This window comes from Staurois parvus, unplaced genomic scaffold (assembly GCF_062004578.1).
Source record: "Staurois parvus isolate SC_StPar_1 unplaced genomic scaffold, SC_StPar_1.0 ptg000634l, whole genome shotgun sequence".
Lineage (NCBI taxonomy): Eukaryota > Metazoa > Chordata > Amphibia > Anura > Ranidae > Staurois > Staurois parvus.
In genome coordinates, this window is record NW_028318430.1 from 3,532,805 (window position 1) to 3,557,170 (window position 24,366).

A 24,366-nucleotide genomic window follows, 5' to 3' on the forward strand; every position below is an offset into this window, starting at 1 on the left:
TTTTTTGTAAATGACTCTAGGTTCAAATTGAACCATCAGCTCATCCCTATATACAAGTATGAATGTTTTAAAGATTTTATTTATCCAAAGAAGAACAAAGTGTAGCAAGAAACGTAAGAAGACTTTCTTAAAAATGATTAAATAGCCTCAAGCTGTCATGGCAACTTTCCTGTAGGGGACATAAAGTAGGATGCAAGTTCATTTCAGGTGTCTTCCCCTTGTGTGGTGCCCTGAGCTGAAAACCAATGGGTCCTTTCTATGTTGTGGATCAGTATGTCTTCAAAATAAAAGCCATCACTTTGGCAAACATATTTGTGGAGAGCAGATTCTACTTTGACTGCTATGATAGCATTATGCATGTTTAAATTAATGGGAGTACACAGAAAAAAAACTCTTCATGCACTGGTGAACCAAAAACTAAACACCCTCTTTTGTACATCCAGCAAGCAATTAGAATATTAGCAAATTCTTATCCAGGGCATGGAAGGTAGAGCTGGACCTTTTAGTCTCAGCAATGGATAGTTCTCAAGAAGCTGAAGTTCTAGAGAATTTGTCAAAAAAAGGTTGGCCAAAATTACTGAAGTCTGAGGCTATCCCATATGACCCTACATCAATATAGCAAAAAACATCAGTGACTGCCATTAAAACAAAAGACAATTATTTTTTATAATTAAAGAACTTAATGGCCCATATGCTATTCCTATCAATTGGAAAAGTGCATGTGTCACTTATATTGTAGCTTGTCATAGATTTTCCCATTATAAAATCAAAGTGCAGATTAGCTAACATTTGGTCAATGCCTAAGCACCTAAAATGAAAATAGATATTATAAGTATTGTTTTTTTCTGTTCTGCAATAAATAAATTAATAAAAAGAAAGTGGAAATTCATTAAAGGTGCTTTCACATACCATTAGATGGTTGTCAGGTAGGCAAGGAGTAGTTCCATGGCATCAGTCCACTTGGAACATACAAGGAACTGGATTTCCTATGCCTAGCACTTCAACTGACAGATGTTCTAACCCCTCTTTGCTGTATCCAAACCAAAAAAATACATGTTGCCTTCGGTTACACTTTCTTTCAGTGCAATACAAGAGTTACATATAAAAAATTAACATTAGACATAAAACTGGTGGCTATAGTTCAACATAATGAAAAGGTAACAGCAAAGGGAGAGGCAAAATCATGCAGTGGACTAATGCCAGAAGACTTGTTAAGCCACTGACTGAGTAAGTCAATTTTTGTTTGTTGATACTCTCTACTTCTAAAAATTCCTGCATACATGCCTTCATGCCCTTAATTTCAACTTCAATGGCCTTTAAATGACCCTATAGCAGTACATGATGTTCTATTTGAGCTTGGTAGAACCTCTCACTCTGCAGTTGTTGAACAAGTTGTTCTTGGTCCTGATTTCATGTGCGACATATAGTACTCCCACGTCGTAAGTCTATTGGTGGAGTGGGAGACCCCATACTGGTATTACTATCTGCTGAAATTTTTTATAAATTGACATAAGTTGGTTTGGAAATTGAGGATGCTGGCAGAAGGGTGACCACCTAAACAATGACATTAGGCTGTTCTGGAGACTGGCTGAAGTTGTTGTCATTCTTCTTAGATGGAGTGAAGGCTATATGAGGAATATCTGCTGGCTCAGAATAGAGTTGGAGGACCCCTTCTTCTGCGTGGTTATCTGGAAGAGAACGAATACTAATTAAGGTGTCCTTTTATGAAACAGCGATCAGCGGCAATCCTGAGGATCGTTGCTGATCTCAGATCATTAGTGGTTTAGGAAACAGAGATTATCAGTGGAGAACATGTTCTCTGCTGATCATCTCAGCACACAGATGGCCAGTATATGAAGGATCGATGTCAGCCCTTCACTGGCGATCTGTGTTCTCCCTCCAGATTCTCCAGCCCAGAGCTGGAGAATCGGGGAACTACAAACGCAGCAGAGGTAATTTACCGCTGCTTAGCAAACGGTGTTTGACTGATCTCTTACTGTAATCTTGCAAGATTATGGTAACAGCAGCCATTTTCCAGTGTTCAAAGTGTTTGCAGATCGCTTCTCTCTTTATTTGGAGAAGCGATCTACACCGCTTCATAAAAAGGCATTCAGAGGAGAACTCTCTCCTCTGGAAATGCCGGAGAACTGAGCAGCGGTCATTTATCGCTGCATGATAAAAGGACATCTAAGTCAAAGTTGGCCCATTTCCTCCCTTTCTTGAAAACTCACCCAAGTCCATGATAACTCCAGTACTTTGCAAAGATGCTGCATGGGCACCTCTAGGGAAAGATTGCCAAACCAGCACTGTATTCTTAAAGAGGGGGGGGGGGTTCCTTCTGACAGCATACACTAGGGCTGCAAGGGAGACCCTGCATCAACATTGAACATGAATAGCTAACATATTGAATATTAGCTAACACAGTGTGCTTACTTTTCTTGTTGAGTAAGGTATGAAAACCTTTGTGCAGTCCTGTCACAGTCTCTTCATGGATGAATGGCATCAGAAGGTCTTACTTCTTGAAAGTATCCTGTCCCATAACCAAAACAGGAAGTGAGAGGAAATCACTACAAATTAAAGAAATCCCTTGATTCAGTTTTTTCCATATTTATGTTTCTATGAATTACCGTTGAGAGAACTGATCCAAATTGGCTATTATATTTTTGCATTCCTTAAATACTGCATGCCTGAACCACTACTTAACCAATTGCCTACCGGGCTCTTTTACCCCCTTCCTACTCAGGCCAATTTTCAGCTTTCTGTGCAGTCGCATTTGAATGACAATTGCGTTGTCATGCAACACTGTACCCAAACAAAAGTTTTATTGCTTTTTTGAGACAGAGCTTTCTTTTGGTGGTATTTAATCACCACTGGGTTTTTTTTATTTTTGTTAAACAAACTAAAAAAGACTGAAAGTTTTTTCTTAGTTTCTGTTATAAAATTTTGTAAATAAGTAATGTTTCTCCTTCACTGATGTGCGCTAATGAGGTTGCACTGATGGTCACTGATAGGCTGCACTGATGGTCACTGATAGGGGGCACTGATGGGCACTGACAGACATCATTGGTGGGCATTGACAGGCTTCAATGATGGGCACTGAAAGGCAGCACTCATATATGTCACTGATAGGCCACACTGATGGCACTGATAGGCAGCACTGATAGGTGGTGCTGATTGAAACTGTTAGGCGGCACTGATGGGCACTGATAGGTGGCACTCTCTGGCACTGATAGGCGGCACAGGAAGGCAGCCCTGATGGGCACCGATAGGTGGCATTGATGTGCACTGGTAAGCACTGATATGTGACATTGATGGGCACTGACAGGTGACATTGATGGGCACTGACAGGTGGCATTTATGGGCACTAACAGGTGGCACTGATGGGGCTACACTGATCATCAAGGCACTGATCATCAGTGCTCTGATGATCAGTGTAGATGTCCTCTCTGAGGAATGGTACTTACAGGCTCTCCTCCATCAGTGTGAGGAAAGGACTGCAGATAACCGGCATTTCCTGTTTACATGCGATCAGCTGTGATTGGACACAGTTGATCACATGACAGAGCCGACGTCATCGGCTCTTTGCAGTGATTGGTGATCCGCTGTGTCCCAGGAACACAGTGCACCACTGATCGCCACGCTGGCCGCACATGCCCAGTTAGACTGGGAGGACGTCATATGATGTCCTCCTTGAATGAGAGAGCCACCGCCTGCCCATCATTTCAATATATGGCGGGTGGGAGGTGGTTAATTAACTACCTCTTCTCATCCTCCATTAGCAATAGTGTGGTAGTTGTACCAGCTGCTGTCAAGAATCATGGTATATTATCTATAATAAATATAGAGTATCTCACAAGCTCCAACAGTAGAACACAGCTGAAAGAAAAACAGCAGAGGGTGCCTAAAATGTTACTTTTATCCTAGTGCAGATGTCTGAGAAAATCAGTCACAATCACACAAGAAGGGAAATTACTTTTTGACAGTTTTCGAAAATTCCAGCAGCTTCAGATTGAAATGAAAAAGTAATTTTAAATAACTTTAAAATAAAAGATGGTTTGTATGGCAACTGTATATGCTATATTTTATTTTTAATGAAAAGTAGAATTCCCCTTTAATAAGTAACTTCTACTTTCCAAAAAAAAAGGTTATAATGATGCCTCCACCCACGACATCAACTTTTTTGGATGCTTTTTTAAAAGTGCCTGAATTTGAAAAACAGCATAAGGGTAAGGGGGACATAATTCTTTTTGACAAGCCAAGCTGTACAAACGACTTGAATAATTCTTCCTCTGGCAAACCTCTGCATGAGGTAGTGGCGGGTGAATTGCTAAAAAATAAACTATACAGGAGATGGGACTCTTTTTAAAACTTTCCTCTGGAAGTTATCATAACTAGGAAACCAGAAGATACAGTACTTTCAAAGTATTAGCAAATGCTGTAGATGTTCTTGAGTATAATTGGTTTCTCACAGTGTTGAACCAATGACACAGAAAAACTCCAACCAAGAGATCAGTACGCATCGCCACCTGCACTTTACAAAGTTCACTAACTTTATAATTGTAGCGTGAGCTGATCAGCAGTAAGCACAGAATGACTTCCTTCTTCCCCTCACCCCAAAAGTATAGCAAAAATTGTCACATTCGCCTAAGTAGCAGAACAGAGAGCTACAGTCGGTTTAAGCAGACTATAAAATATGCTGCAATTACAAATGTGTAATAATTTGGAAAACACACAACATATATTTATATTGGTATTATACAACAATAGTGTATTGTTTTTAATCTGCCTTACGCTAAAGACAGGATCACTGCCTGAAAACTGGTTTCTTATCATGGGTTTGTGGAATGGCATGCACGCATGACTCTTTATCTCTGATGTCACAGACTGGCTCTAGGCACTGATCAAAAAGGCATGTGTATCTTTAGTGGATTAACACCCTTACTATGGAAGAAATGATAGAAAATAATATATTAAGAGTATGTAAGGGAGCACTTAATTTACTTTTGGTGACACTGCCTCCTAATGCTTGACACTGGCTCTGGATGCCATCAGTGCAGTCTTCTTCATAAAGGGCAGCTTTCTGACTGACGCTATACTAAAATAATAAACTGTACTGTATTTGCAAGCACCCTTTTGGAACATTTTTTGCAGTGTTGAGAACTCCTTCTGTACAGCATTGTGCTGAGTCTAACATTTGAATAAAACCTACAAAACATGAATATTTTTACTCTTAAATATTCAGCAATTGCAATATGAATTTAAACAGTAAAATGAATTGCCGCAGTGATTTCAATCTGTTTTGCAAGGCTGTAATCTGTTTCATATTGGATCAATTAATTTCAAACTTGGGGGCAAGTATTTAAGTTGTGTTTTACTGTAATAGCCCTAAAATTGGCACACTTGGCCATCATATTTTTAAAGCATGTAAAAACCCCCATAACACAGACAAAACATTGCATCTCCAAATTAAAATATTTTTGTGTATGTACAGTGAAAACTGCTCTTATGTGGTGTGAACTGCTCTGTGTCGGGGCAGACTGACCATTTGAGCACTCGGGCACTGCCCGAGGGCCCGGGGTCAGTAGGGGGCCCCATGAGATGCCCCTGGTACCTTTCATTGGCTTTTTCATAGGCTTTTTTGGGTGTGGGCGAGGACACAGGGGCCCCACAATCCCCTATTGCCCGGGGCCCCAAGAGTTGTCAGTCCGCCCCTGCTCTGTATTGTTTTCTTGCTGACACTGCTACACTTGCTTTGGGGCTCTGAAGTAAGTATAGTTGTTTATGTCATGCAGCTGCAGAAAAAAGACCCCTTGACTGTGCCAGACCACCTCTGACTGGAAATCTTTGAGTGGCTTGCAGATGAAGAAAAAAACCCAAATTGATAAAATGATATAGTAAAAAGAAATATAAACGAGCGCACCTATAAAGAATAAATGGCAGCTGAACATAAGGTAACCAAACACCCTAAAGAACCAATATATCATAAAAATGCAGCGCTATGGGTAGATGAGGAACTGATACATATATCAATACAGTGAATAGAGGAATTAGTCCATGTAGCAGTTAATAATATAAAATAAATATAAATATAAAGTGACTTCAAGTGCTCTCCTTTAATTCGTATTCAGGCGTTGTGCGGAATGGTGCAGAAAAAATGCACACTCACCAGAACGCACAGATAAATGAGCGTTTGTTAAGCATATGTTCCCGTCTGGGTCTTTAGGAAAAGGTCTGTGATGCGATAACCTCCCTCTAGGGTTCCTGGGTGCTCCTGTCTGCTCCCTCACAAGGTGGATTGTGGACTTCTCCTTACAGCACGCCCATTCCAGAGATGATGCTAACGTTTCCTAAACCAATCTCACATACATTTCCAGATGCAACCTGCTGCATTTCCTTTTCCGGGTTGTCATCTGAGCGCCTCATGGAGGAGGCGCTCATATGACGCTCATATGACAACCCGGAAAAGGAAATGCAGCAGGTTGCATCTGGAAATGTATGTGAGATTGGTTTAGGAAACGTTAGCATCATCTCTGGAATGGGCGTGCTGTAAGGAGAAGTCCACAATCCACCTTGTGAGGGAGCAGACAGGAGCACCCAGGAACCCTAGAGGGAGGTTATCGCATCACAGACCTTTTCCTAAAGACCCAGACGGGAACATATGCTTAACAAACGCTCATTTATCTGTGCGTTCTGGTGAGTGTGCATTTTTTCTGCACCATTCCGCACAACGCCTGAATACGAATTAAAGGAGAGCACTTGAAGTCACTTTATATTTATATTTATTTTATATTATTAACTGCTACATGGACTAATTCCTCTATTCACTGTATTGATATATGTATCAGTTCCTCATCTACCCATAGCGCTGCATTTTTATGATATATTGATAAAATGATATGATGCAGATGATTTCAAACCTCAAAAGAGGTGCCGATGAAAGACAAGAGGTAGACCACAATCTCCTCTTGACTCATTACTGATCATGTGACAGTATTTTTGTCATGAAGAGCAAAGGATGGGTATTTATTAAACAGACTTCAAACCAACTCTGACATAAATAATGCTCATTAGACATGTACGTTTTGTTTTGTTAGGAATTAAAATTCAGACAAATTTTTTGTTATTCAGAGATTCAGATTTAACTGAATATTTGAATCACATTAGTAAGGAATTTCAATGAATTCAAAATTAAATATAATGAAAACAATTCATTCATTCGTATCCATTTGGTTCATTTGTTTGCAACTTCAGAGGGTTTTGTAAGTCTATTAATATGTGTCACACTCTGTATTGTTATAATTCGCCAAAGGCAATGTCAAGCAAAACTTCAAAGTTGCATCAAAGCAAATTGCATTGAACTGCTCATGTAATACAAATCTGTTAATATTACAACATGTATTCAATGAAGATTGGGCAATAGTGGACAGAAGACATGCCTTTCCAATGAAGCTGCCTAGCGTAGTGAAATACATTAAGCCACATAACTCCAGTTACATGGTGGTGGCAAGAAGGTCAACATACAAAGCATTCAATTTATTATACGACTGACATAGATGTGGCAACAATCCCTATGTGATTTGTATACCACGGGCCTAAGTTGGGGGAGAGAAAAAAAGAAAATGTGGTTGTGTCCAGGATTATACAGCAATCTGTTATGCATATGCTTTTTCAAATCATCCTTTTCTATAGCCCATTCATCACAGTGCTTTCCCTGCCTAGATGCAGTTACATTATGCGTACTGGGCTAAGTGAATGTGAGTAGTATCTGTCATATGTATGATTCGAGCTAGTGAGATGACCCACAAAACAATTTGCTGTATATATATTTCTACAACTTGCTATCTTCTGCATTTTGCTTACTGCTATGCTTTGCTATAGGAAGATATCTTGCTTGGCTGTATCTCTTGCTCCAATTGAACATTATTTGGCAGGGAAGTTTGATTTGCCATTGGTGCTGTAGATCTGCCACTCTTCACTAGATTAACCCTCTCCCAGTTTATTCCATTTTCAGTGCTCTAATATGCAGCTAATTATCCTGTACCATGTTTGTACAGACTTTTTAGAGACCTAATATATCCAAACTCACAGTGCTGTCCTATGTAATCCACTAATAAATCAGGACTTATACATCATAATAAACATTAAAGTGCCTAAATGAAATAAAACTTCTCAGTGTCCAAATTATACAGTCTCTTGCAATAACAGTGCTCAATGTGCAAGTTCTGCAGTCTCTCTCGGTAATAGTGCTCAATGTGCAAATTATGTAGTCTTTTGTAACAAAATGCTAGTGCTTGGATAAAATCTTATACAATCTCCCAAATACTTGTGCTAGTGTGCCAAATCTTCACTGCTTCACATTCATCAATCTCTTGTGCTGTGCTTCCCCCATCAAATGTTACTGCACTTACCGGAACCTACAGACTCTATGCTTAAGCATTAAAAGTCAATAGCACTTGTTTTGCAGGATTTACTTGCATATAGGAACTCCCAAATTATGTACTTCTTCTTACTCTCATCACTCTTCCAGTGTAATAATTACACTCAGTACCATATGCGACTCTCACCATTCAAAAGACAAACAAAAGCACCTCCCATAGTGTAATTCTTATTTTAAAAACACAAAAATTGGTAAACGATCACTGAAAAGGTTGTATTTAGCAGATAAAAAAAACTCCTAACCCATAAGCACTGTGGCAGCGTGAACCCTATGAGCCAGATGTGATATATCTATCCCCCTTACCCTTTGTATTTGAAGTATATAATATGTTTAATGTAGTTTGAGTTTTTAACCAAATAAATTACTTTCTTCAAGTTCATATTTCTTATATCTCTCTTTTTATTATAGTTAGTTTTCAATGAGTTATACACATGTCTGATTTAATAGTACTTCTAGCATGAATTAGTAAAGTATATATGTTTTAATATTTATGGATTTGTAATAAAAAACGTTATTTATCTCGGCAAATATCCTTCCCTGGTTTTGGAATAAAATCTATAGCTGCCGTATAAAAAGCGATATGAAATTGGAATGAAATAATATACTGCATTATCATTGGGTATTAGGAGGGACAAGTAAGGGGTTGTTTCAGTATTCTCCTTTCTGCTAGAATTCTTAGCAGTGATATGCAGAGAACACACATAGAACATTGCAAACTATAAATAAAATGTAAAATTCCAGTGCAGTGTGGAGTCTTTCCACGTATGTCCTACAGATGGCAGAGCGGGGAAACTTATGCAATTTAATTGGGCATAACTTACTATTCATAATTCCTATGTAGCTCTTTCTGGGTTTTTGATTAGCTCTATACTTGAACCAGAAATATTTTTTATTATATGCATTCTACTAGGTAGCTAGTAAAAAGGGCTATTTTCACCAACAAATTGTATAGCTTATTTTACAAAAGCAAAGTTAAATAGCCTTTAATTAGGTATACCTTATGATATGCATGGTGGAGAGTTTATCATAACAATGTATAAGTAAAGTATATTTGAATGCTTTAGCATGACTTTGTAACAAACTAGTACATGTATTTAACAACTTTGAAAGAACATGTGGGTTTACATTAACATCACATAACATGCCAAATGCATCCATGCTTGTTACTGAAGTTTAAATAGTACATTAAGATATATAATATCCCTGAGATTTCCTTCTCATGTATCTAACTGGTAGTAATGTTTGTACTGATTTCTACTACCAGGTACCATTTGACTGCAGCATTAAAGTGATATTAAACCTTCACATTTTTTTTATAACAAATATGTTTTACTTACCTGCTTTGTGTAATGGTTTTGCACAGAGTAACCCTGATCCTTTTCTTCTGGGGTCCACCGCCAGTGCTCCTAGCTCCCCCTCCCTGCCGAGTACCCTCTAGCAAGTCACTTGTTAAGTGAGTTACTACTGCGGGCTCGCTGCCTACATCCATAGACACAAATAGCAGGGCTTTACCACGCCCGCACTATCTCATCATAGGATTTGATTGACAGCAGATGGAACCAATGGCTTCCAATTTTACCTGTGAGGATGGAGAGAGTAGAGAGAGACGCGGCTCTCGTGCACAGCTCTGGATCGAGAGCAGGCTCAGGTAAGTGTATGTGTGTGTGTGTGTGTGTGTGTGTGTATATATATATATATATATATATATATATATATATATATATATATATATGCGTCAGGTTTCCACTAGATGTATGTCCAGTGGAATAACAAGATGAGAGTCTCTTTACATCAGATAAAGTTCCTTTATTTGCAGTTATGTAGCCACTGTGTTGTGACTTTTATGAAACTGATACATTTGTAGTATTTTATTGTACTAGAATAAAGCTTTGTTGTATTTTACCTCAGTATTCTTTTTGTTGCCCTTAAAGTCCCGTGTCCAAACATTGGGGGTCCTTTGATCTTTCTGCATAATTATGGTATGTTGGCAATTATTCAAGGACATAAGCTGGTGATATCTGTATCTCTACTCCTATGACCCATTCACTTGTGTATGAAAATTTCACTTTAAGCTATTAATCTCTGTAAACAACTAACACTGTGGTAAGAATTGCCTAGAAGAAACATAGAGCCTAGAACTCCGCCTGCTGAATAAATAAAAGACTACAGTTTAAATTGAATATTTCATATTTACATATTTCACCTATATTTTACTATATTTATTTCATTTTTTTAGCCCTGACAATTTACAGATAAAGAAAGAAATAATGTGCACTTTCCAGTCAATTTAAGTTCAAGCATATCTTCTGTATATGTAGTATAAAAAAGCTGAGGTGCAAAGTCTATTTGTTGAATAATTATGATATCCATAGAGCTGCCATTGCTCTCAATATTTGTTCACAATATGAGAAGATAAAATAATCACTGTGCTTTTTATTGAATCAATTAGGGTATTACACATGCTTGTAGTATCATGCTACAGTATATAGTTATAGTTAAATAAGTACCATTGATGCTTGGTTGCTTCTTTTTAGTGTGTAGTCATAGAAAAGTCAGAATAAGCATATACAGGTGAAACTCGAAAAATTAGAATATCGTGCAAAAGTTTATGTATTTCAGTAACGCAACTTAAAAGGTGAAACTAATATATGAGAGACTCATTACGTGCAAAGCAAGATAGTTCAAGCCGTGATTTGTCATAAGTGTGGTGATTATGGCTTACAGCTCATGAAAACACCAAATCCACAATCTCAGAAAATTAGAATATTGTGAAAAGGTGCAATATTCTAGGCTCAAAGTGTCCCACTCTAATCAGCTCATTAAGCCATAACACCTGCAAAGGGTTCCTGAGCCTTTAAATGGTCTCTCAGTCTGGTTCAGTAGGAATCACAATCATGGAAAAGACTGCTGACCTGACAGTTGTGCGGAAAACCATCATTGACACCCTCCATAAGGGAAAGCTTCAAAAGGTAATTGCAAAAGAAGTTGGATGTTCCCAAAGTGCTGTATCAAAGCACATTAATAGAAAGTTATGTGGAAGGGAAAAGTGTGGAAGAAAAAGGTGCACAAGCAGCAGGGATGACCGCAGCCTGGAGAGGATTGTCAGGAAAAGGCCATTCAAAAGTGTTGGAGAATTTCACAAGGAGTAGACTGAGGGTGGAGTCAGTGCATCAAGAGCCACCACACACAGACGGATCCTGGACATGGGCTTCAAATGTTGTATTCCTCCTGAACAACAAACAACGTCAGAAGCGTCTTACCTGAGCTAAAGAAAAACAGACCTGGTCTGTTGCCCAGTGGTCCAAAGTCCTCTTTTCTGATGAGAGCAACTTTTGCATCTCATTTGGAAACCAAGGACCCAGAGTATGGTGGAAGAATGAAGAGGAACACACTGCAAGATGCTTGAAGTCAAGTGTGAAGTTTCCACAGTCTGTGTTGATTTGGGGAGCCATGTCATCTGCTGGTGTTGCTCCACTGTGCTTCATTAAGTTCAGGGTCAACGCAGCCATCTACCAGGAGATTTTGGAGCACTTCATGCTTCCTTCCGCAGTCGAGCTTTATGGGGATGCTGACTTCATTTTCCAGCAGGACTTGGCACCTGCCCACACTGCCAAAAGCACCAAAACCTGGTTCAATGACCGTGGGATTACTGTGCTTGATTGGCCAGCAAACTCGCCTGACCTGAACCCCATAGAGAATCTATGAGGCATTGCCAAGAGAAAGATGAGAGACATGAGACCGAACAATGCAGAAGAGCTTAAGGCCACTATTGAAGCATCCTGGTCTTCCATAACACCTCAGCAGTGCCACAGGCTGATAGCTTCCATGCCACGCCTCATTGAGGTAGTAATTGCTGCAAAAGGGGCCCAAACCAAGTACTGAGTACATATGCATGCTTATGCTTTTCAGAGATCCGATATTGTTCTATGTACAATCCTTGTTTTATTGATTGCATGTAATATTCTAATTTTCTGAGATTGTGGATTTGGGGTTTTCATGAGCTGTAAGCCATAATCATCACAATTATGACAAATCACGGCTTGAACTATCTTGCTTTGCATGTAATGAGTCTATCTCATATATTAGTTTCACCTTTTAAGTTGCATTACTGAAATAAATGAACTTTTGCATGATATTCTAATTTTTAGAGTTTCACCTGTGTGTGTGTGTGTATATGTGTGTGTGTGTGTATATATGTGTATATATATATATATATATATATATATATATATACAGTCATGGCCGAAATTGTTGGCACCCTTGATATTTTTCCTGAAAATCAAGTATTTCACACAAAAAAGGTATTGCATTAACACATGTTTTGCTATACACATGTTTATTCCCTTTGTATGTATTGGAACAAATATAAAACAGAGGCAGAAAAGCAAATATGACATAATGTCACACAAAACCCCAAAAATGGGCTGGACAAAAGTATTGGCACCCTTAACTTAATATTTGGTTGCACACCCTTTGGAAAACATAACTGAAATCAGTCGCTTCCTATAACCATCAATAAGCTTCTGACACCTCTCACCCGGAATTTTGGACCACTCTTCCTTTGCAAACAGCTCCAGGTCTCTCTTATTGGAAGGACACCTTTTCCCAACAGCAATTTTAAGATCTCTCCACAGGTGTTCAATGGGATTTAGATCTGGGCTCATTGCTGGCCACTTCAGAACTCTCCAGCGCTTCTTTGCCATCCATTTCTGAGTGCTTTTTGACGTATGTTTGGGGTCATTGTCCTGCTGGAAGACCCAGGATCTTGGACGCAAACCCAGCTTTCTGACACTGGGCCCTACAGTGCGACCCAAAATCCTTTGGTAATCCTCAGATTTCATGATGCCTTGCACACAGTCAAGGCACCCAGTGCCAGAGGCAGCAAAACAACCCCAAAACATCATTGAACCTCCACCATATTTTACCGTAGGTACTGTGTTTTGTTCTTTGTAGGCCTCATTCCGTTTTCGGTAAACAGTAGAATGATGTGCTTTACCGAAAAGCTCTATCTTGGTCTCATCTGTCCACAAGACGTTTTCCCAGAAGGCTTTTGGCTTACTCAAGTACATTTTGGCAAACTGTAGTCTTGCTTTTTTATGTCTCTGTGTCAGCAGTGGGGTCCTCCTGGGTCTCCTGCCATAGCGTTTCATTTCATTTAAATGTCGACGGATAGTTCGCGCTGACACTGATGCTCCCTGAGCCTGCAGGACAGCTTGAGTGTCTTTGGAACATGTTTGGGGCTGCTTATCCACCATCCGGACTATTCTGCGTTGCAATCTTTCATCAATTTTCCTCATCCGTCCACGACCAGGGAGATTAGCTACAGTGCCATGGGTTGCAAACTTCTTGATAATGTTGCGCACTGTGGACAAAGGCAAATCTAGTTCTCTGGAGATGGACTTGTAACCTTGAGATTGTTGATATTTTGCCACAATTTTGGTTCTCAGGTCCTCAGACAGTTCTCGTCTCCTCTTTCTGTTGTCCATGCTTAGTGTGGCACAGACAGACACACAATGCAAAGGTTAAGTGAACGTCTCTCCTTTTTATCTGCTTTCAGGTGTGATTTCTATATTGCCCACACCTGTTACTTGCCCCAGGTGAGTTTACAGGAGCATCACATGCTTGTAACATTCTTATTTATCCGCAGTTGTGAAAGGGTGCCAATACTTTTGTCCAGCCCATTTTTGGAGGTTTGTGTGACATTATGTCGAATTTGCTTTCTTTCCTCCCTTTTTTTGTTTTGTCCCAATACACACAAAGGGAATAAACATGTGTATAGCAAAACATGTGTTAATGCAATACGTTTCGTGAGAAATACATGATTTTCAGGAAAAATATCAAGGGTGCCAACAATTTCGGCCATGACTGTATATATATATATATATATATATATATATATATAAATTAACTGCTACATACAATGTGATTATTTTATCAGTGCAACATTTTTCATACTATATGTTTACAAGCAGTAAAATCATTGGAACCTTTTGCCTATCTATACTATATCTTAAAATAATTTTTACTGCATTTGTCAAAGTACACCTATGCTAATATGTAGCAATTGAAAATTTTGTTTTGATGCTGAAGCAAACCTATATAGTGAGAGGTTGACCTGCTTTTGAAAATGCTATTTACTTGGCCTCCTGATCTGCATACATCAACAGTGATTCAAAAAGTGCTTAAGCATTTTGATAAACATAACATAAAAACAATTACCATTTTAATATTTAACAGTAGAAGCTATATATTTTCTGGGTCCAGATTCTTCTGTCAGCACTTGTTAATATGTCATTAAAACAACCCAGTCAGTCACTTGAAAAAGACACAAACCAGAAGTCCCCAGCAATAAAAGAGCTATGATACACACCTCTCCACTGTCCATTGTTTCCTAGCTGCTTTTTATTTCAGCACTGCTGCATCTGTCTGACACTTCAGCATTTATTGCTTCCAGCAGTGTTGGATGAATATGTCCCTCACCATAAGTTGTAGTTTCATCCTTTGACCTCTACATAACTACTGTGTTCTGTAGTAACAAAGGGATAGAAGGATGAAACTGCAGTGTTCTGGGAATATAATAACATTTCTGTTGTCAGGCACCTTTATTTAGAATTATTTAAGTGACTGATAGTCACTTTAACCACTTCAAGTCCGGACACTTTTACCCCCTTCCTGCCCAGGCCAATTTTCAGCTTTAAGTACTATCACACTTTGAATGACAATTGCACGGTCATGCAACACTGTACCCATATGAAGTTTTTAGCATTTTGTTGAGACAGATAAAAATTTATTTTGGTGGTATTTATTCACCACTTGGAGTTTTATTTTTTTTGCTATATAAATGAATAAGTCAAAAATTTAAAAAAAAAGTGTTTTTCTTATAAAATTTAGCAAATAAATAATCTTTCTTCATAAATCTTGGCCAAAATTTATTCAGTTACCTTTTTATTAAAAACAAAATAACCCAAATTAATTTATAACCAAAAATTATCATTTTAAAAATTTTATGTTTTTTTACATTTTTATTTTTTTTTATATTATTGATGTTTTTTTTAACATACTGTCACCCTAGCAGTACAGTGTCACCATAGTGATGCTGTACTACTTGCGGGGGGGGGGGGGGATGAAGATTTTTTTTTTCACACTGATTTTTTTATACCCATAAAGGCTGTAAAAGCAATAATTTCTCCTTCTCTCTGACTGCATTCTTATAGCCATTGAGAAATACTGTGTGAGCTGTGATTGGTCACAACTTGTCACATGGTACAAGGCTGTTGTGAATAGCCTTGTACCATGTGATCTCTGTGATCATTCATAGATTTCACAAGTAGTAAGCAATGATGTCAGAAGTGACATCTTGCTTACTACTCTTCATGTGATCGCTGATTGGCCAGCATACAATGATCGGTGTTCCGCTGTGTCCAGAGGACACAGCAGGCACCGGATTGCGGTGCTGTGCATTCCCAGGAAGCCCGAACAAGCAGGGAGCGGGGAGGACATTTATAAAAGGCCATCCACTCCTGCACTGCTCCCGTCTGGCTGTTTATATCCATGGACCGGACCGGAAGTGGTTAAAGTTGGGTTCAGGGCAAAAATCTAAATACACAGATGAAATACACATAAAGGAACTGTTTTACCTGATGAAAGATTGGTATTCCTGTCCATACAACTCTGAGATTTATACACAGTTTAACAACAGCACAGCCAAGACTTGCAGGGAAGGAGTGTAACGATTGCATAATCAGTGACCAAATATAACCAATGAATGAACTGCACTATGGTTATTTCCATACAAGCTAAAATAGTGTCAGAGCTGGTGCAGCTGGGGGGAGGAGCTATAGCATGGCACCGTAGCAGCGTGGCCGGGAGCTCTTGATGCCAGCCTGCAAACCTGTCAGCCTGATGAATCCAGATGAGTGAGCTTACCCCCCCGGATCCGTGGTGCGGCTGAGCTGGGAGTGCGAGGAGGTGCCCTGTGGAGCGGGAGCATAGGAGCGGGTCTGTGATCGGTCCGGTGGGTCCAGCATCCAGCGGGGAGTTGGAGGTCTTGCTGAGCAGAGGAAAGGAGAGAGATGAGGACCTTAGAGACATTGAAAGACCCACAGGTGCCCGTGGACTGCCTGACATAAAAGTGGATGCATGTCTCTTTGTTCCCAGCAGAAGCACAGGAGATGGAAAACAGAGATGGAAAAGTGCGGGGCTACGGAGTGTAAAAATGAAAAGAAACTCCGTTTACACCCCAGTGAGTTCCAATACCCTCACCCCAGAGCCAGTAAATTAAATAAAAATTAAAGGGGTCCCAATGAACAGCATTTAAGATCGCTCTGGGATAGGGAGATTAAAGGAGGTCACAGAACACAGGACCTGCAGATAAAAGTGGCAGAGCTCAATCTGAATATTGAAGGAACAGCAACACAAGAGGAAATTGAAGAGGAGGGTGAGTTGCAGTAGAACTATGTGAAATTTTTTTATATATGAACGTTATTGCCCTGAAACATAATACAAAATGAATGTGGAAACTATTTGAAGAGGAAAAGATAGAGGTCCTGTGACATAGTGGAACTGTACACTGCTCTATTAATATGTATTAATGTGTGCAAAGTCAAATTGAGTACTACTACTGAGGACTATAAGATCCTTTCCACAGATTTGTTAGCGGGAAAGGTGAAGAGGATTAGAAGAGCGATATTTTATTCGATAAGTAACTGAAGAGTTATTAGCTATATTTGGGGGTAGGAGTAAGAAGAAAAGGAAAGGAAAAAAGAAAAATGAGAAGCAGAGCGAATAAAGGGGGAGGCCCTAAAACCCCCCAACCAGCCATGAGCTCCTCCACTATAAAAAAAATATATTCCCACTCAAGAAAAAAAAAGCCCAGAGTCGCAAAATAATGAGAATCACTGTGAAAGGCCTATTAACTCAGAAGGAGACCAATCCAGATTGTCTTTAGGTATAATGGAAGAGAGTCAAGATAAAGAAATCTCTCCTATAGGAAGCACAGGTGAACAAAGCAGAGTTGAACAAGAAGGGGCCTCGGCCCACCTAATTTAAAAAAACTGATCTGGTTGAAATGTTTGCAAAAATAGAAACGGTTCTGAAAAAGGAGATTGGGAATCTCCGTAGTGACCTGGAGCATTTAATAGGCCGAATGGAAGATAAGAGAAAATCAGAGGAACAAGAAAAAAAAAATAAGAATTTAGAGGGACAAACAGAAGAGAGGCGGTTAGAACAGAGAGAACTTTTATTCAAATTAGAGGAACAAGAGAACCGTATAAGAAGGAACAACTTAAGGATCAGAGGGATACCTGAAGAAGACAGGCAAGAAGAGGATCTGATGGGGAAAATTAAAAAAAATCTGTAACCCAATAATGGGCAGAGTGGAGTCAGATAATTTGAAAATGGACAGAGTATACAGGGCTAGACGCCCAAAAGGAATCCCAATAGAAAGCCCCCTGGATGTGATCGTAAAATTTCAGGAACTAGGAGAAAGAGAACGTATATGGAAAGGGATGCGGGACTTTGCTGAAATAACATATGAAGAAACAGTTTTACAGATATTTGTAGATTTTGCCCCAGAGACATTAGCTAGGAGGAGAACTTTAAAGCTATTGTTAATCCATATGAGAGAGAAAAAAGTCAGATATAATTGGGGTTTTCCAGCCTCCTTAATCGGTTGGAAAGATGTAAGATCGGCAAGGTTGAGATACCCAGAAGAATATAATGACTTTTGTGGGAAGAGGAATGGTAGAAACTATCTGTATTTAACATCATATGAATAGAAGCCAACAAGTCAGATCAATTATGGGAGAAACAAACTGGATTAAGATTATGACCTACAATGTGAAAGGGCTAAATTCCCCCCTAAAAAGACATGATACTTAGGGAAGTTCAGCAATACTCAATAGATATAATATTTCTCCAACAAACCCACTTAACCAGAAATACAAATGTGAAACTATATTCGAAATAACATCAAACTTGGATATATGCGGATTCACCTGTAAGGGGGGCAAAAGGAGTTGCAATTGAGTTTTCGGCAAAAGTTAACTCCATCAATCCATCAAATCAGATGTACAGTCTTGGAGCATATAAATGTTATTGTGCTGAAGAAGGACATAGCTATTGCAAGCCATGTTTTGCAAATGCATGGAAAAAAAACAGAATGTTTAAAATTCACCTTACTAGTACTGGGTTGGACCTCCTTTTGCTTTCAGAACTGCCTTAATTCTTCATCGCATAGATTCAACAGGGTGTTGGAAACATTACTCAGAGATTTTGGTCTATATTGACATGCGTTACTGTTGCCTTTTTTATCATCAGGAACCAGTCTGCTCATTCTCCTCTGACCTCTGACATCAACAAGGCATTTTCATCTACAGAACTGCTGCTCGCTGAATATTTCCTCTTTTTCGGACCATTCTCTGTAAACCCTAGAGATGGTTGTGCATGAAAATTCCAGTAGATCAGCAGTTTTTTTAAATACTCAGACCAGCCTGTCTGGCACCAACAACCATGCCTCATTCAAAGTCACTTAAATTGCATTTCTGCCATGTGATTGGCTGATTAGCAATTTGTGTTACCAAGCAATTGAACAATTGTACCTAATAAAGTGGCTGGGGAGTGTATAAATATAATTTTGCCATTGCCTTAATATTTACAATCATTGGGGAAGAAAATGCAGTAATCCATATAGAGAATTTAGTAGTACTCCAAAATAATGGTTTTATTGGGTATGAAATATTGTAGTGATGCTGAGAAAGTTCCCAATACTTATTTCAATGATCAGAAGCAGTTTGGTATGCCTTGTATACAATAGTATTACCACCTGCCTTCTAGCTTCCTTCCTCTAGATGGCAATCTGCAAGAAGAGCACCGCACAATGCGCTGGCGCTGTGACATGCTGATGCTGCATGCATGAGGATGTCACTTCATGGCCATCTTGGATGAATTGTAAATAGGAAAACAAAGTCTCCATTTTTTAACCCATATGTTTGCACCTTATTATGTACCCCTTACAAAGCTCTGCCCAATAGAGCAAAACATTTTGGGTTTTTATGGGAGCACTATTTTAATTTTTGTACACTTTTTTTGGGGGGGGGGGGCACACGGTGTTGCCCCTTAATTCACCAATTGTCTTGACAACCTTTTTAGTAATTCCAAAAGGAATGGCCGTTCTGAAGACATCAGTGTGACAAAACTAGTTGGATGGGGCTTACTACCAGGGGCGAACTGACGATTTGGAAACTTGGGCACTGCCCCAGGGCCCAGGGTCAGAATGGGGTCCCATGAGATGCCACTGGTACCTTTTTCATAGGCTTTTTTGAGTTTGGACAAAGACACAGGGTCCCCATGATCCCTTATTGCCCGGGGGCCCCATGAGTTGTCAGTCCGCCCTTGCTTACTACGTCACTTTTGCTTTCATACTTCCAGACTGTTGAGAGCAGGTGGCTCCAGGAAGTGGTTTACATGCGGTGTAGCGTGTGTATATACAAGCACTATTATGGAGTAAGTACCGTAAGTAAGTAAGGGGGGAAAATGTCAGTGCGTCTTATGGAGCGAATATAGAGCGGCTGGTCCGGTATTTCCACCGCCGCTGTGCAGAATACCGGGCCGGCCGCTCAGCTCTGCAGCGGGACCTTATAGAGATGACTGCTGACCTTTGGGGAGGGGGAGGAGCGGGTACCTGAATTTGACAGATACCCGCTCCCACTTCCGTGGAGTTGTTCTTTCATCTTACCTGTTCCTCATCCAGCGGCGTGCTGTCTTCCCGGCTTCTGTAGTGGGGGCATGACAGCCGGGTGCCAAGTGCGCATGCGCAAGAAGCGGTGCTTTTTGTGAATGGTAAGGCGGCACCTGGGACACATGACAGATCCCAGAAGCCGCCGGACCAATCACAAAGCGCAAGTGCTTCTCGCTCATGCGCACTGGGCACCTGGCTGTCATGCCGAGTGCCTTTACAGAAGCCGGGAAGACAGCGCGCGGCTGGATAGAGGAACAGGTAAGATGAAAGAACAACTCCACGGAAGTGGGAGCGGGTACCTGTCAAATTCAGGTACCCGCTCCCCCCCTCCCCAAAGGTCAGCAGTCATCTCCTGTACTGTCCGCAGTCTCTGGTCATCTCCTGTACTGTCCACAGTCTCTGGTCATCCCTGTGCTGTCCGCAGTCTCTGGTCATCCCTGTACTGTCCGCAGTCTCTGGTCATCCCTGTGCTGTCCGCAGTCTCTGGTCATCTCCTGTACTGTGTCCGCAGTCTCTGGTCATCCCTGTACTGTGTCCGCAGTCTCTGGTCATCCCTGTGCTGTCCGCAGTCTCTGGTCATCTCCTGTACTGTGTCCGCAGTCTCTGGTCATCCCTGTACTGTGTCCGCAGTCTCTGGTCATTTCCTGTACTATGTCTGCAGTCTCTGGTCATCCCTGTACTATGTCTGCAGTCTCTGGTCATCTCCTGTAGTATGTCCGTAGTCTCTGGTCATCTCCTGTACTATGTCCGCAGTCTCTGGTCATCTCCTGTACTATGTCCGCAGTCTCTGGTCATCTCCTGTACTATGTCCGCAGTCTCTGGTCATCTCCTGTACTGTGTCCGCAGTCTCTGGTCATCTCCTGTACTGTGTCCGCAGTCTCTGGTCATCTCCTGTACTGTGTCCGCAGTCTCTGGTCATCCCTGTACTGTGTCCGCAGTCTCTGGTCTTCTCCTGTACTGTGTCCGCAGTCTCTGGTCATCCCTGTACTGTGTCCGCAGTCTCTGGTCATCCCTGTACTGTGTCCGCAGTCTCTGGTCTTCTCCTGTACTGTGTCCGCAGTCTCTGGTCATCCCTGTACTGTGTCCGCAGTCTCTGGTCATCCTTGTACTGTGTCCGCAGTCTCTGGTCATCCCTGTACTGTGTCCGCAGTCTCTGGTCATCCCTGTACTGTGTCCGCAGTCTCTGGTCATCCCTGTACTGTGTCCGCAGTCTCTGGTCATCCCTGTACTGTGTCCGCAGTCTCTGGTCATCCTTGTACTGTGTCCGCAGTCTCTGGTCATCCCTGTACTGTGTCCGCAGTCTCTGGTCATCCCTGTACTGTGTCCGCAGTCTCTGGTCATCCCTGTACTGTGTCCGCAGTCTCTGGTCATCCCTGTACTGTGTCCGCAGTCTCTGGTCATCCCTGTACTGTGTCCGCAGTCTCTGGTCATCTCCTGTACTGTGTCCGCAGTCTCTGGTCATCCCTGTACTGTGTCCGCAGTCTCTGGTCATCTCCTGTACTGTGTCTGCAGTCTCTGGTCATCCCTGTACTGTGTCCGCAGTCTCTGATCATCCCTGTACTGTGTCTGCAGTCTCTGGTCATCCCTGTACTGTGTGCGCAGTCTCTGGTCATCTCCTGTACTGTGTCTGCAGTCTCTGGTCATCTCCTGTACGGTGTCTGCAGTCTCTGGTCATCTCCTGTACTGTGTCTGCAGTCTCTGGTCATCTCCTGTACTATGTCTGCAGTCTCTGGTCATCTCCTGTACTATGTCTGCAGTCCATTAGTTCAGAATTTTTTTTTCCTGTTTTCTGCCTCTAAAACCTAGGTGCGTCTTATGGTCAGGTGCGTCTTATAGAGCGAAAAATACGGTATATTTTAATTGTTTTAAATTGCCAATAAATGCGGAATTACACTATTGGAGACTGCCTCCTGGTTTTTTCCCTTTACATATACAAACTGTAGCAAAGTTTACGAAGAAGTGGTCCTGGGGAGTGAATCTGGATAAAGTTGCTGGAGGGAACATATGCTCTTAAAGCGCTGAAGACCCATTTATAGGGGGTCATGGAGATCTGATGAGTGTGGTGTTCACAAGGGGAGCACACATCAGTCACAATAAGTGAAGATATTGGAATTTCTACCTGTGAGCGCAAGACACTTTTTAAAAAGTACTTTATGAACATTGAATCTCAACATTGTTTATTGGATATTTGTATCTCGGAGATTTGTGTTGCTGACTTTTCCACAGGGTTTCTATTGTTTACAATATTTATGCACTATATCATTTACAATATTTCTGCACTATATTGCACAGTGATTGTTATAGTTGAAATATTGTGTATTATTGATTTATGCACTTTACTTAATTAAGGACAATACTGAGGGAGGTGCGTTGTAGTACAGTTCCATGTATATGGTGTCACTGAAGGGAATTTATTTACATTGTTGTTTAGGTAAGTTGTGTTGTACTATTGCAAGCACCACACCATATTGTCTTTACTTACCTTGGTTGCATTTTATTCATGGGATATATGTACAGTGGGGGCAGTTGCACTTGGTGAAAGATCCACATCACGGATTATTGATTTGATTGATTGATTGATTACAAACTTCCTGGTCACTCCCTCTTAAACCATGGCCTACTAAAGCTGCTTACATAGTCTAAATCAATTCTTCACACTCTTTATTTCTCAAGTATGTGAAATAATACACTCAAATATTGGTGTTTTAGTGAAAACCTGCACTCTCTGTCCCTCTTAAACTAAACCTTACTTAAACTGTTCACACATTGTGCATAAAGTATAACTTTTTCTGACTTTTTAAAATAATAATAATAACAACAATTTTTTAAAAATAATACACTATAATCTAGATTTCTTGACTAAAATGTGTCTCTTTACGTCTGAAACTGCAGCCTATTAAAGCTGCTTACATAAAGAGCACCAAATCTGTACTTTTTTCAGCTTTTTCCTTTGAAATAACACACTAATTTGTTTTCTTAATTAAAACCTGCCTGTTGACTCTCACTGAAACAACAACCTAAGAAACGTGCTTACATACTGTGTATGGAGTCGGTAAAATAATTATGTTTTTTTTTTTTGTGAAAGTCTAATTTTGATCTATAAACCTGCCCATTGTCTCACTGCAAAATTAATGGAGCATGTGAGTGCATGGACTGAACAAGTTTTCTGTCTTTTTTTTTTCAGATAAATAATAGACTTAAATTTTGACTTCTTAATTAAGAGGATCTCCAGCAAGTAGTCTTGAATTTAAACCCTAATTATGGAATATTTTGGGGAATAATTGGGGATACGAGGATGGGAGGGGATTCAAGGAATGTGGGATTGTCCTTTAGAAGTGTTTTGTTGACATTGTCTAAATGGAAAGTTTCTATATGGAGATCCATGAATAACACAACCTTACCTCTGTATAAACTTACATATATTGGCCCAAAATTGCTCCAAGATATTGAAAAAATATGGGATGAATGGGTAGAACATAGAAATCTAATGCTGTGATGCTTCCCCTCTAGACCATGCGTCTCCTTCTCTATGGGTTTATATATGTTTATCTATATGTTAATCTATAGATTGGGAAATTATCTGAGACTACCTGTTGCAGTGGTTCTTCAGATACTATACTTCCCCCTTCCTTCTGCTCCTCTCTTCCCTATATTTACCTTCCTTTTCTTCTACACCCCCCCCCCCCCCCCTCCAGAGATGGACCTACTAGTGCTATTATTTGATGCATGAATGAATTAACACCTTGATATGCATTAATTAGGTTTATGTACCACAAATGTTTAAAACCTTTATGTGCTTTATATGACTTGTGGTATTGAATAAAAACTGTTCTGTAAAAAAGATAATAAATTAGGATTTCCTTATGCTTTGAGTCCATCTACTGAAAACAAGTATTCTTGCTAATGATTATGCCTTTGATCCATATGAACACTGGAAAACATAGACTGATAAAGTGGTACTTGAGGTTTGGTTTGGGGAACACTGTATTAATTGATACTTCCAATTCCATTAACCAGATAGTACAGTTAATTACTTCAATGCCTTGCTTAAATACTTAGCAATTATTTTTAATCCGAGAAAGCACTGAAAACTGCTTTACATAGGATTTAAAAATATATCTAAATCTATAAGATTATTAGAACATGATGTGCAACATTCAGACAAGTGTATTCATTTATGCAATAAAAAAGT

The 24,366-nt window shown here is 40.1% G+C and overlaps 1 protein-coding gene across 2 annotated transcripts in view; it reads left to right on the forward strand.

The window, feature by feature from the left end:
- GABRG3 (gamma-aminobutyric acid type A receptor subunit gamma3) overlaps nt 1-24,366 on the forward strand; it is a 772,615-nt gene that overhangs the window by 116,416 nt on the left and 631,833 nt on the right. The gene's annotated exons all lie outside the window — the stretch shown is intronic.